The following is a 12569-nucleotide window of genomic DNA, read 5'->3' on the forward strand; positions in this document are numbered from 1 at the left end:
AAAGAAAGCTGGAGTAGCAGTATTCATATCAGACAAAATAGACTTTACAATAAAGGCTGTTACAAGAGATAAATAAGGACACTACATAATGATCAAGTGATCAATCTATGAAGAAGATATAACAATTGTAAATATATATGCACCCAACATAGAAACACCTCAATATATAAGGCACATGTTAAGAGACATAAAAGGAGAAATTGACAGCAACACAAGAATAGTGGGCCTGAGACTAGAGTCACATTCTGACAGATCTTGTCCTGGTGTGCTAGTGTGCTCGGAGAGAATCTGTGGGTCTTAATTCATTGGTGGGGGCAATCAGTACCCCCAGGAGTGACCCAATGGGAAACACGCCCTCCCTGAAAAAACATAAATAATAATGGGGGATTTTAACACCTCACTTACCATCCAGACAGAAAATCCATAAGAAACCACAGGCCTTAAATGACATATTAGACCACATGGAATTAATTGATATTTACAGAGCATTCCATCTGAAAGCAAAAGAATACACATTCTTTTCAACTGCACATGGAACATTCTCTAGTATAGATTACATGCCTGGCCACAAAGCAAGCCTATGTAAATTTAAAATTGAAATCGTATGAAGCATCTTTTCTGACCACAACACTATAAGATTAGAAATTGACTAGAAAAAAAAACACACACACAGAAAAAATGTGGAGGCCAAACAATATGCTACTAAACATCCAATGGATCATGGAAGAACTTAAAAAGGAAATAAAAAAATGACTAGAGACAAAAAAAATGAAAACACGATGATCTAAAATCTATGGGACACAACAAAAGCAATTCTAACAGAAAAGTTTATGGTGATACAAGCTTACCCAGGAAACAAGAAAAATTTCAAATAAACAACCTAACTTTACACCTAAAGCAACTAGAGAAAGAAGAACAAACAAAACCCAAAGTTAGCAGAAGGAAAGACATCATAAAACTCAGAAGAGAAATAAATAAAATACAGACTAAGAAAACAGTAGAAAGGATGAATGAAACTAAAAGCTGGTCCTTTGAAAAGATAAACAAAATTGATAAACCTTTAGCCAGACTCATCAAGAAAAAAAATGGGAGAAGGCCTAAGTCAATAAAATTAGAATAAAAAAGGAGTGACAACGGACACCACAGAAATAAAAAGGACCATAGAGACTGCTACAAGCAACTATATATAAAATGGACAACTGAGAAGAAATGGACAAATTCATAGAAAGGTACAATCTCCCAACACTGAGGCAGGAAAAAATAGAAATTATGAACAGACCAATTACAAGTACTGACTTTTAATCTGGGATTTTCAAATTCCAACAAAAAAGAGTCCAGTACCAGATGGCTTCAAAGGTGAATTCTATCAAACAGTTAGAGGAGAGATAACATCTACCCTTCTCAAACTCTTCCAAAAAAATTGCAGAGGAAGAAACATTTCCAAAGACATTCAATGAGGCTACCATCACCCTGATACCAAAACCAGACAAAGATATCACACAAAAAAAGAAAATTTCAGGCCAATGTCACTAGTGAACGTAAACACAAAAATCCTCCACAAAATACTAGAGAACAGAATCCAATGACACATTAAAAGGATAATACACCATGATCAAGTAGGATTCATCCCAGGGAGGCAAGGATTCTTCAATAAAATCGAGTCAGTTAATGTGATACACCACATCAACAAACAGAAGAATAAAAACCATATGATCATCTCAATAGATGCAAAAATGCTTTTGATAAAATTCAACACCCATTTATGATTAAAAAAAAACTCTTTAGAAAGGGGGCATAGAGGGAACCTATCTCAACATAATAAAGGCCATATATGACAAACCCACAACAAACATCATTCTCAATGGTGAAAAACTGAAAGCGTTTCCTCTAAGATGAGGAACAGGAAAGGATGTCCACTCTTGTCACTTTTATTCAATATAGTTTTGGAAGTCATACCCATGGCAATCAGAGAAGAAACAGAAATTAAAGAATCCAAATTGGAAAAGAAGAAGTAAAACTCACTCTTTGCATGTGACATGCTACTATACATAGAAAATCGTAAAGATGTTACCAAAAAAAGCTAGATCTCATCAATGAATTCAGGAAAGTTTCAGGATACAAAATTAATACACAGAAATCTCTTGCATCCCTATACACTAACAATGAAAAGTCACAAAAAGACATTAAGGAAACAATCCTATTTAACTTCACTTCAAAGAATAAAACACCTAGGAATAAACCTACCTAAGTAGGTAAAAGATCTGCACTGAGAAAACTATAAGATGCTGATGAAAGAAACAAAAGATGACACAAAGAGATGGAGAGATATACCATGTTCTTGGGTTGGAAAAATCAATATTGTCAAAATGACTATACTACCCAAAGTGATGCACAGATTCAATGCAATCCCTATCAAATCACCAATGGCATTTTTCACAGAATCAGAACAAAAATTTTTACAATTTGTAGGGAAACACAAAAGTCCCCAAATAGCCAAAGCAATCTTCAGAAAGAAAAACAGAGCTGAGCCATCAGGCTCCCTGACTTCAGACAATACTACAAAGCTACAGTCAACAAAACAGTATGGTATTGGCACAAAAACAGAAATATAGATCAATGGAACAGGATATAAAGTCCAGAGATAAACCCAACCACCCATGCTCACCTAATCTATGACAAAGGAGGCAAGCATATACAATAGAGAAAAGACAGTCTCTTCAATAAGTGGTGCTGAATAGCCCAAACAATCTTGAGAAAGAAAAATGGAGCTAGAGGAATCAGGCTCCCTGACTTCAGGCTATACTACAAAGCTAAAGGAATCAAGACAGTATGGTACTGGCACAGAACCAGAAATACAGATCAGTAGAAACAGATAGAAAGCCCAGAGATAAACCCATGCACATATGCTTACCTTACCCTTGACAAAGGAGGCAAGAATATGCAATGGGGAAAAGACAGCCTCTTCAACAAGTGGTGCTGGGAAAACTGGAAAGCTACATGTAAAATAATGAAATTAGAACACTTCCTAACATCATACACAAAAAATAAACTCAAAATGGATTAAAGACCTAAATGTAAGGTCAGACACTATAAAACTCTTAAGGGAAAACATAGGCAGAACACTCTATGACATAACTCACAGCAAGATCCTTTTTGACCCACCACCTAGAGTAATGGAAATAAAAATAAAAATAAAAACAAATGAGACCTAATGAAACTTAAAAGTTTTTGCACAACAAAGGAAACCATAAACAAGATGAAAAGACAACCCTCAGAATGGGAGAAAATATTTGCAAATGAAGCAACTGACAAAGGATTAACCTCCAAAACATACAAGCAGCTCATGTAGCTCAATATCAAAGAAACAAAGGACCCAATCCAAAAATGGGCAGAAGACCTAAATAGACATTTCTCCAAAGAAGACATACAATTGCCAACAATTCATGTGAAAGGATGCTCAACCCCACTAATCATTAGAGAAATGCAAAGCAAAACCACATGAGGTATCACCTCACACCAGTCAGAATGGCCATCATCAAAAAGTCTACAAATAATACATGCTGGAGAGGGTGTGGAGAAAAGGGAACCCTCCTACACTCTTGGTGGGAATAAAAATTGGTACAGCCACTACGGAGAACAGTATGGAGGTTCCTTAAAAAACTAAAAATAGAACTACCATATGATCCAGCAATCTCGCTATGTGGAATATACCCTGAGAAAACCATAACTTAAAAAGAGTCATGTACCACACTGCTCACTGCAGCACTATTTACAATAACCAGGACATGGAAGCAACCTAAGTGTCCATTGACAGATGAATGGATAAAGAAGATGTGGCACATATATACAATGGAATATTACTCAGCCATAAAAAACAACAAAATAATATTACTCAGCCATTTACACCAACGTGGATGGACTTAGTGATTGTGAAACTGCATGAAGTAAGTCAGACAGAGAAAGACAAATATCATATGATACTGCTTATATGTGGAATCTATAAAAAGGGTACAAATGAACCTATTTACAAAACAGAATTAGAGTCACAGTTGTAGAAAAAAATATACAGTTATCAGTGGGGTAAGGTGGGGAAGGATAAATTGGGAGCCTGGGAATTAACATATACACACCACTATATATAAAATAGTCAACTAATAAAGACCTACTGTATAGCACAGGGAACTCTTTTCAATATTTTGTAATGACCTACATGGGAAAAGAATCTAAAAAAGTGTGGGGATATATATTTATGTACAACTGATACACTTTACCATACATCAGAAACTAACGCAAAATTGTAAATCAAGTATATGTTAATAAAATTTTTTTCTTAATTTATATGGAAACACAAAAGTCCCCAAATAGCCAAAGAAATCTTGAGAAAGAAAAACAGAACTCTTCTAATCAGGCTCCCTGACTTCAGACTAGACTACAAAGCCACAATAATCAAAGCAGTATGGTACTGACACAAACACAGAAATATAGATCAATGGAACAGTATAGAAAGCCAAGAAATAAACCCATGAACCTGTAGTCAATTAATCTATGATAAAGGAGGCAAGAATATACAATGTAGAAAAGACAGTCTCTTCAATAAGTGGTGCTGGGAAAACTGGACAGCTACATTAAAAGAATAAAAGTAAAACATTCTCTAACTTCCATACACAAAAATAAACTCAAAATGGATTAAAAACCTAAATGTGAGACCAGATATATAAAAACTTCTAGAGGGAAACATAAGAAGAAACCTCTCTGACAGATATCGCAGCAACATCTTTTTGGATGTGTCTCCTAGAGTAATGCAAATAAAAACAAAAATAAACAAATAGGACCTAATTAAACTTGAGAGCTTTTGCACAAGAAAGGAAACCATAAACAAAATAAAAAGAAAGTCTACAGAACGGGAGAAATTTGAAAACAATGCAATGGACAAGGGCTTAAATCCCAAATATAGAAACAGCTCATACCGCTTGGTAACAAAAAAACAAACAAACCAATCCAAAATGGGCAGAAGATCTAAATAAAGATTTCTCCAAAGAAGACATACAGATGGCCAAAAGGCACATGAAAAGATGCAAAACAGTGCTAATTATTAGATAAATAAACTTCATAATTACAATAAGGCACCACTTCACACCAGTCAGAATGACAGTCATCAAAATGTCTACAAATAATAAATGCTGGAGAGGGTGTGGAGAAAAGGGAACCCTCCTACACTGTTGGTGGGAATGTAAACTGGTACAGTCACTATGGAAAACAGTATGAAATTTTATTTAAAAATGAAAAATAAACCTAACATATCATCCTGCAATCCCATTCCTGAGCATATATTTGAAGAAGGACATAATTTGAAAAGATACATGCACCCTAATGTTCACTGAAGAACTATTTATAATAGCCAAGACTAGAAAGCAACCTAAATACCCATTGACATATGAATTGATAAAGAAGATGTGGTGGAATATTACTCAGCCATTAAAAATAATGAAATAATGCCATTTGTAGCAACATGGGTGGCCTTAGAGATTATCATATTAAGTGAAGTAAGCCAAACAGAGAAAGACGAATATCATATGATATTGCTTATATATGGAAACTTACAGAAAATGATACAAATAAACCCATATACAGAACAGAAATAGACCCACAGACATAGAAAACAAACCTATGGTTACCAAAGGGGATGAAATAATGCCACTTACAGCAACATGGATGGACCTAGAGATTATCATACTAAGTGAAGTAAACTAGACAAAGACAAATATCATACACTATCACTTATATATGGAATCTAAAAAAAATGATACTAATGAACATATATACAAAACAGAAATAGACCCACAGACATAGAAAACAAACCTATGGTTACCAAAGGGGAAGGAGGAGGAGGGATAAATTAAGAGTTTGGGATTAACATATACATACTACCATATATAAAATAGATAACTAACAAGGACCTATTGTATAGCACAGGGAAATATACTCAGTGTTTTATAATAACCTATAAGAGAAATGAATCTGAAAAAGAATATATATATATGCATATATATATTCCTTTATATACATATATAAAACTGAATCATCTTTGTACTACATACCTGCAACTAACACAACATTGTAAATCAATAAATCAACTTCAATTTTTTAAAAATGTAAAAAAAGACAATAAAGGAGGATATTGTGATAAAGAAAAAAAGTTTTTTAAAATCACATCATCATCTCAATAGATACAAAAAATGCATTTGACAAAATTCAACATCCATTCATGATAAAACTAACACCAAAGTGCACATAGAGAGAACATATCTAACATGATGAAAGCCATTTATGACAAATGCACACCCAACACAATACTGAACAGTGACAAGCTGAAAGAATTCCCAGTAAATTCAGGAACAAGATAAGGATACCAACTCTCACCACCTCTAGTCAACAAAAGATTGCAAATCCTAACCACAGCAATTAGACAAGAAAAAGAAATAAAAGTTATCCACATTGAAAGCAAAGAGGTCAGTCACTATTTGAAGATAACATGATACTCTCTATAGAGAACCCTAAAGTCTCCACCAAACTATTGGAACTAATAAATAAATCAAGTAAGGTAGCATAATACAAGATTAATATACTGGAATTCTTTGTATTTCTTTACACAAACAATGAAAGAACAAAAAGAGAAAAAGTAAAAAGACATTCCTATTTGGAATCCTATAAAATATGTAGAAATGATCTTAAACAAGGAGGTGAAATATCTACATGCTGAAAACTATAAAACGTAGATAAAGGAAATTAAAGATGATTCAAAGAAGTGGAAAGATATCCCATGCTTTCAGAATGGACAAATTAATATTGTTAAAATGACCATACTACCCAAAGCAATCTACAGATTTAATACAATCCTTATCAATATGCCCATGACATTTTTCACAGAACTAGAACAAATAATCCTAAAATTTATATGGAACCAAAAAAGACCCAGAATTGCCAAAGCAATCCTGAGGAAAAAGAACAAAGTTGGAGGCATAACCCTTTCAGACTTCAGACTTCTCTACAGAGCTACAGAAATCAAATCAGCATGGTATTGGCACAAAAACAGACATAAAAATAAATGAAACAGAATAGAGAGCCCAGAAATAAACCCACACACCTACAGTCAATCTACAACAAAAGAGGGAACAATGTGCAATGGAGTAAAGACATTCACTTCAACAAGTGGTGTTGGGAAAGTTGGACAGCTACGTGTAAATCAATGAAAGTAGAACACTCTCTCACACCATATACAAAGATAAACTCAAAATATTTTAGAGATCTATGTATAAGGCATGACACCATAAAACTTCTGGAAGAGAAGGCAAAACATTCTCAGACATAAATCATAGCAGCATTTACTTAGATGAGTCTCCAGGGTAAAAGAAATAAAAGCAAAAATCAACAAATGGGACTTAATCAAACTTAAAAGTTTTACACAGAAAAACTACAACTTACAGAAATTATGGAGAATATTTGCAAATGATGTGACTGACAAGGGGCATTCAAAATATACAAACAGCCCATACACCTCAATATCAAAACAATAAACAACCCAATCAAAAAATGGAAAAAGACCTAAATAGACATTTCTCCAAAGAAGACATGCCTGTGGCTAATCTGCACATGAAGAGAGGTTCAACATCGCAAATTATTACAGAAATGCAAATCAAAACCTTAATGATGTATCACGTCAAAATGGTCGGAACAGCTATCTTCAAAATGTCTACAAATAATAAATGCTAGAGACTTGTGTAGAAAAGAGAATCCTCCTATATTGTTGGTGGAAATGTAAACTGGTGCAGCCACTGTTAAAAGCAGTATGGAGGTTCCTTAAAAAACTAAAAATAGAGCTTCTATATGTCCCAGCAATCCCACTCCTGAGTATATATCCAGAAAAGATGAAAACTCTAATTTGAAAAGACACAGGCACTCCAATGTTCATAGCAGCATTATTTACAATAGCCAAGACATGTAAACAACCCAAGTGCCCATCAACATGTGATTGCATTAAGAAGATATGGAGATATATACACACACACATACAGTTACTCCGCCATAAAAAAAGAATAAGATGTTGCCATTTGCAGCAACATGGATGGGTCTAGAGAACATTATACTTAGTGAAGTAAGTCAGAGAAAGACAAATATTATATGATGTTACTTACATGTAGAATCTAAAAAAATAATGCAAATAAATCTATACACAAAACAGAAATGGACTCACAGACATAGAAAGCAAACTTATGGTTACCAAAGGGGAAAGGGATGGGGGAGGGATAAATTAGGAGCATGGTATTAAGAGATACAAACTACTATACATAAAATAGATAAGCAGCAAGGATTTACTGTATAGCACAGGGAACTATATTCAATATCTTGCAATAATCTATCATGGAAAATAATCTGAATCATATATATATATCTCACTTTGCTGTACACCTGAAACAGACACACTATTTACTGTAAATCAATTATACTTCAAAAAATGAAGATATTTCACATAATCTTATCACAAATTTATGACTTCATCTTATAGTACTGTAATTTTACATCATTACTGTTTTATATAATATTTACCATAAGAGTTTTTCATGACAATAAAAACATTTAAATGAGTTTATTGTTTTAAAAAATGTAATATTTCTAAGCCCTTGCATAACTTCCATCTATGCATTCATGAACACTTTGTGCTAAGTCTGTTGAAAACTACCTGGATGGCAGGGAAAAGAGGTTGACTGATATCCACTGACTTGTCATTATTCTATTCACTTGATTATGGAAATCCTCCTCTGCTGAGGTGGATTTGGTGAGCATTCACATGGGAAATGAAATTTTCAGGTATTTTCCCCCATCGAGAGAACTATCCATCCACTTCTTTCCCAACGTTTATTGTCACCAATTTTTTAAACATGTCCCTTTCAGAAAGTCCCTGACCATCAAGCCAAAACATTAGCCACAGGCTGTGTATTGGTATATAATCACAATTCTGGCCATTTCTTCTTCACAGCTAAGTGAACAACCTGCTACAATGCTTGATGATTTGCTCACTGGGAGGAATTTTCTTCACCACAACCCTTTACACATGCCCCAGATATAGGGTGTACTACTGTAGCTCTCCAATTATGGTGGCTGCATATCACGCATAAAGCATCATTAAACTAGGCCTAAGACTTCCTTTTTTACACTGATATAAGGTAGTCCTTCATGATGCCATAGGTGCAGGTTTGGAATAAAAGACAGTGTAACAGAAGTAAGGGCCATGGATATTTCAGCCACTACTTCATGTAACTTACTTGTGCCTTCAGGGGTGTTCCTGACCTGATCACATGTATACCATTTTTATGTTAAGATATAATTTTCAGTGCACTACCAACTTTAAGACTTGGTAAGTCAGATATTACTAAGTTTATGATAGGCAGCTTCAGTTGCCTGGTGACTTCGTGGTACATGTTCACATTCAGTCTCTGGTAGGCCCAGTAGCAGGCCAGAGTTTTTTTTTCAAAAGGAGAGCATATATCTGTGGATATTAGGACTCAGTTCCAACATCCTAGAAGCTTGCATCCACTTTACCCTTAAAGACTGCCAAAGGCTCCAAACAGCATTCCTTCTGCCAATGAAACTTCTAGAACAATTGGATCTGCTGAAATATATAACCCAAGTGGCAGAACAGCTTGACTCACAGCCTTAACCTGTTGTAGAATGTTCTCTAGTTTTGTGGCCCCACTCAAAAGTAGCAGATTATTGGTTAATTTGATATATGGGCCAAAGTAATACACCCAAGTTATGAGTACATTGCCTCAGAAAGCCAAAGAGGCCTTGTAGGCATTGTACCTCTTACTTGGTTGTAGGAGGGGCCAGATGGAAAAACTTGTCCTTCACTTTAAAAGAAATGTATGGACAATCCCCACACCACTCAGATCCCAGAAATTTCACTGAGATAGAAGGACCTTGAATTTTAGTCAGATTTATTTCCTACCCTCTGATACACAAATGTCTTGCTAATGAATCTAGAGAACTTGCTATTTCTGTTCACTAAGTCCAATCAACATAATGTCATCAATGTAATGGACTAGTATGATATCTTTTGGAAGGGAAAGGCAATTAAGTTTCCTGAAATGCTAAAAAACTAAGTAGTGACATAGAGCTGGAGAATTAATATGCCTCTGAAGTTGGGCCATGAAGGTATTCACTGACCTTGCCAGCTGAAAGAAAAATTTTCTGGTAGGTCTTATGAGCAGGTTGGAGAAAAAGGATGTTTATAAATAAATAGCTGCATAATGGGTACCATAGGATGCATGAGTTTGCTCAAGCAATAAATCCACATATGGTACAATGGCTGCATTAGGAGTAACAACTTGGTTAAGCTAGCCATAATCCACTGTGTTTCTCATAGATCCATCTCTTACTATGCATGCCATATAAAAGATTTGAATGTGGATGTGGTGGGAATCACCATCCCTGCATCTTCATGTCCTGATAATAGCAATAATCTCTGCAAACTCCACAGGAATGCTAGGTACTACTTTTGATTGGCTATTTTCCTAGGTATAAGTAGTTCTAATGGCTTCCATTTGGCCTTTCCCATTATAATAGCCATCACACCAAAGGTCAAGAAAGCTATGTGGGAATTATGCCAGTTGCTAAATATTTCTACTCCAAATAGGCATGCTAGAACTGGGGAAGTAACTACGAGATGCATGTGATGTGCTTGACACAATGTGAGATGGGCCAGTACTAAAACATCACTAAACATCTGACTCCCATACACACTTACACTAACTGAAGAGATACACTTATGTTTTGGGTCTCTTAGAAACAATGCCAAATCAGAGTCAGTTTCCAGTAGTCTTATTATTTCCTTTTCCCCAAAAGCAGTATGTCCCTTTGGGGAAGGCTGAGAGAAAAACATTGTAAATTTCTGGTAGTGTGCAAAGATTCTTTCTCAAGGGGACCTGGTCTCCACTTTATTCAAAGAGTTCTGGATTTGCTCAAGATGGGGAACTGATTGAGTAACTGTGACTCACCATTTTAATTACTCAAGTTATACTTTTGTTCTGTGACCTAGAACTTTTCTGTTTATATAGAATAAGTAAGAATTTTGTAGACTTCATATATTTTTCATTTCTTGGAATACCGTAGTTAATTAACTAGGCTACTCTATAGGTCTATGTGAATCAGACTATTCTGATCAGTGCTTTTACTCCTTCCATTACAATAACTAAACTACATTGACTTTTAGATGAGTAAAGCCACTTGGTTCCTGACACCCTGGGACCCAATTACTCCCACAACATTCAGAGTTTCAAATTGAGTAACTGTGGTTCCCACTGTAAGTTCTAGCCCACAGAGAAGAAAATTACAGAGCACTTCAAGGAAACTGGGACTATAATTCCAAATTTAAATCTTGAAGTATTGGTAAGAGAACATCCCATATCCAGATCCTTCCATGTGGGTGAGTAGGCCTTAAATGACTAGTTCACTCTAACATTCCAATCACCCTAATCTTTTGAATGTTTCCTTATACATAAGCTAAAGTATATCTGGCATCTCTATTTTGCTCATGGTGGGCCATCTTTTGAGCCATGTTTTCACCAATTATCCAAAGAAACAGTTAGAGCCTTTTCTAATTCTCCATGCTGCAAAACTAAAAGTAGAATCTCTGGTAGTTAACCCACATCAATAAATTCAGCTGATCCAAATTTATATTTTTTAACCATTATTCCACGCCTTAATTCCCATTCCCACACCTATTCCCCAGATTTCCAATTGCATAAATCAGAAAACTCAAGTAGTTCCTTAAGAGTGCAGTGCAGCTCCACATGGGCCACATTTTGTAACCTGCCTTTAGGGGCCTTCTAAGTTTGAGTTTAGACATGGGTGGCAACTACCTCAGGAGAGTCCATTATTGACACCTCCAGTAATGCAGAGTTAATTCCCTCAGATGGAGATACAAAGGTTAATACCACTGTGGATTAGGAGGCTGCTACCACTTGGGATGGGAATGTCACTGCTAATGCTGTTAGGGAAGTCACTTCCACTGTAAGTGGTGAGACTTCTACTGGAAAGGAGACTAGTCACAATGTAGTGACTTGATGATCCCAGTTTCATCAGCATCTTTTCACATTTTCCATCCTAATTAACAAGACATTACTTTTCCACAATCAATGTCCTGCCTTTAAAGTTAGACATCTTAGGAGTCTAGAGGTCAACTTGCTTTGAAATTCATCCAATCATAGTTTAATTTGTAGCAATTTCAGCCCTTCAAGGATATAAGCCTCTTCCTCAAGGCACAGCTTAAAGTTTTCATGTAATTGATATAATGCTTCCGGTGAGATTTCAAATTTTTGAGCTCATCGTTTTCTTTCACCACTTTGGTAGCAATAATAGGAGGAACCAACCATTGTCACTATAATCCTTTTCAAAAAATGTTTGAAATTATTATATATAGGTTATTTAGCTCCTTTCTTCTTATAAGTGGCTAATTAAAATATCAAAGGCAGGTATTTTGTGTTTCTCTATAAATAGGTCATACCATGGACAAA

General features: G+C 35.3%; 1 non-coding gene across 1 annotated transcript; it reads left to right on the forward strand.

Annotated features, from left to right (window-relative positions):
- Positions 1–225: 225 nt before the first annotated feature.
- LOC112066311 (small nucleolar RNA SNORA3/SNORA45 family) lies at positions 226–354 on the forward strand. Its single transcript, XR_002892552.1, has one exon. It is a non-coding gene; the product is annotated as a small nucleolar RNA SNORA3/SNORA45 family (small nucleolar RNA).
- The last annotated feature ends 12215 nt before the right edge of the window (positions 355–12569 follow it).

This window comes from Physeter macrocephalus, chromosome 11, assembly GCF_002837175.3.
Source record: "Physeter macrocephalus isolate SW-GA chromosome 11, ASM283717v5, whole genome shotgun sequence".
In the NCBI taxonomy this organism is placed as follows: domain Eukaryota; kingdom Metazoa; phylum Chordata; class Mammalia; order Artiodactyla; family Physeteridae; genus Physeter; species Physeter macrocephalus.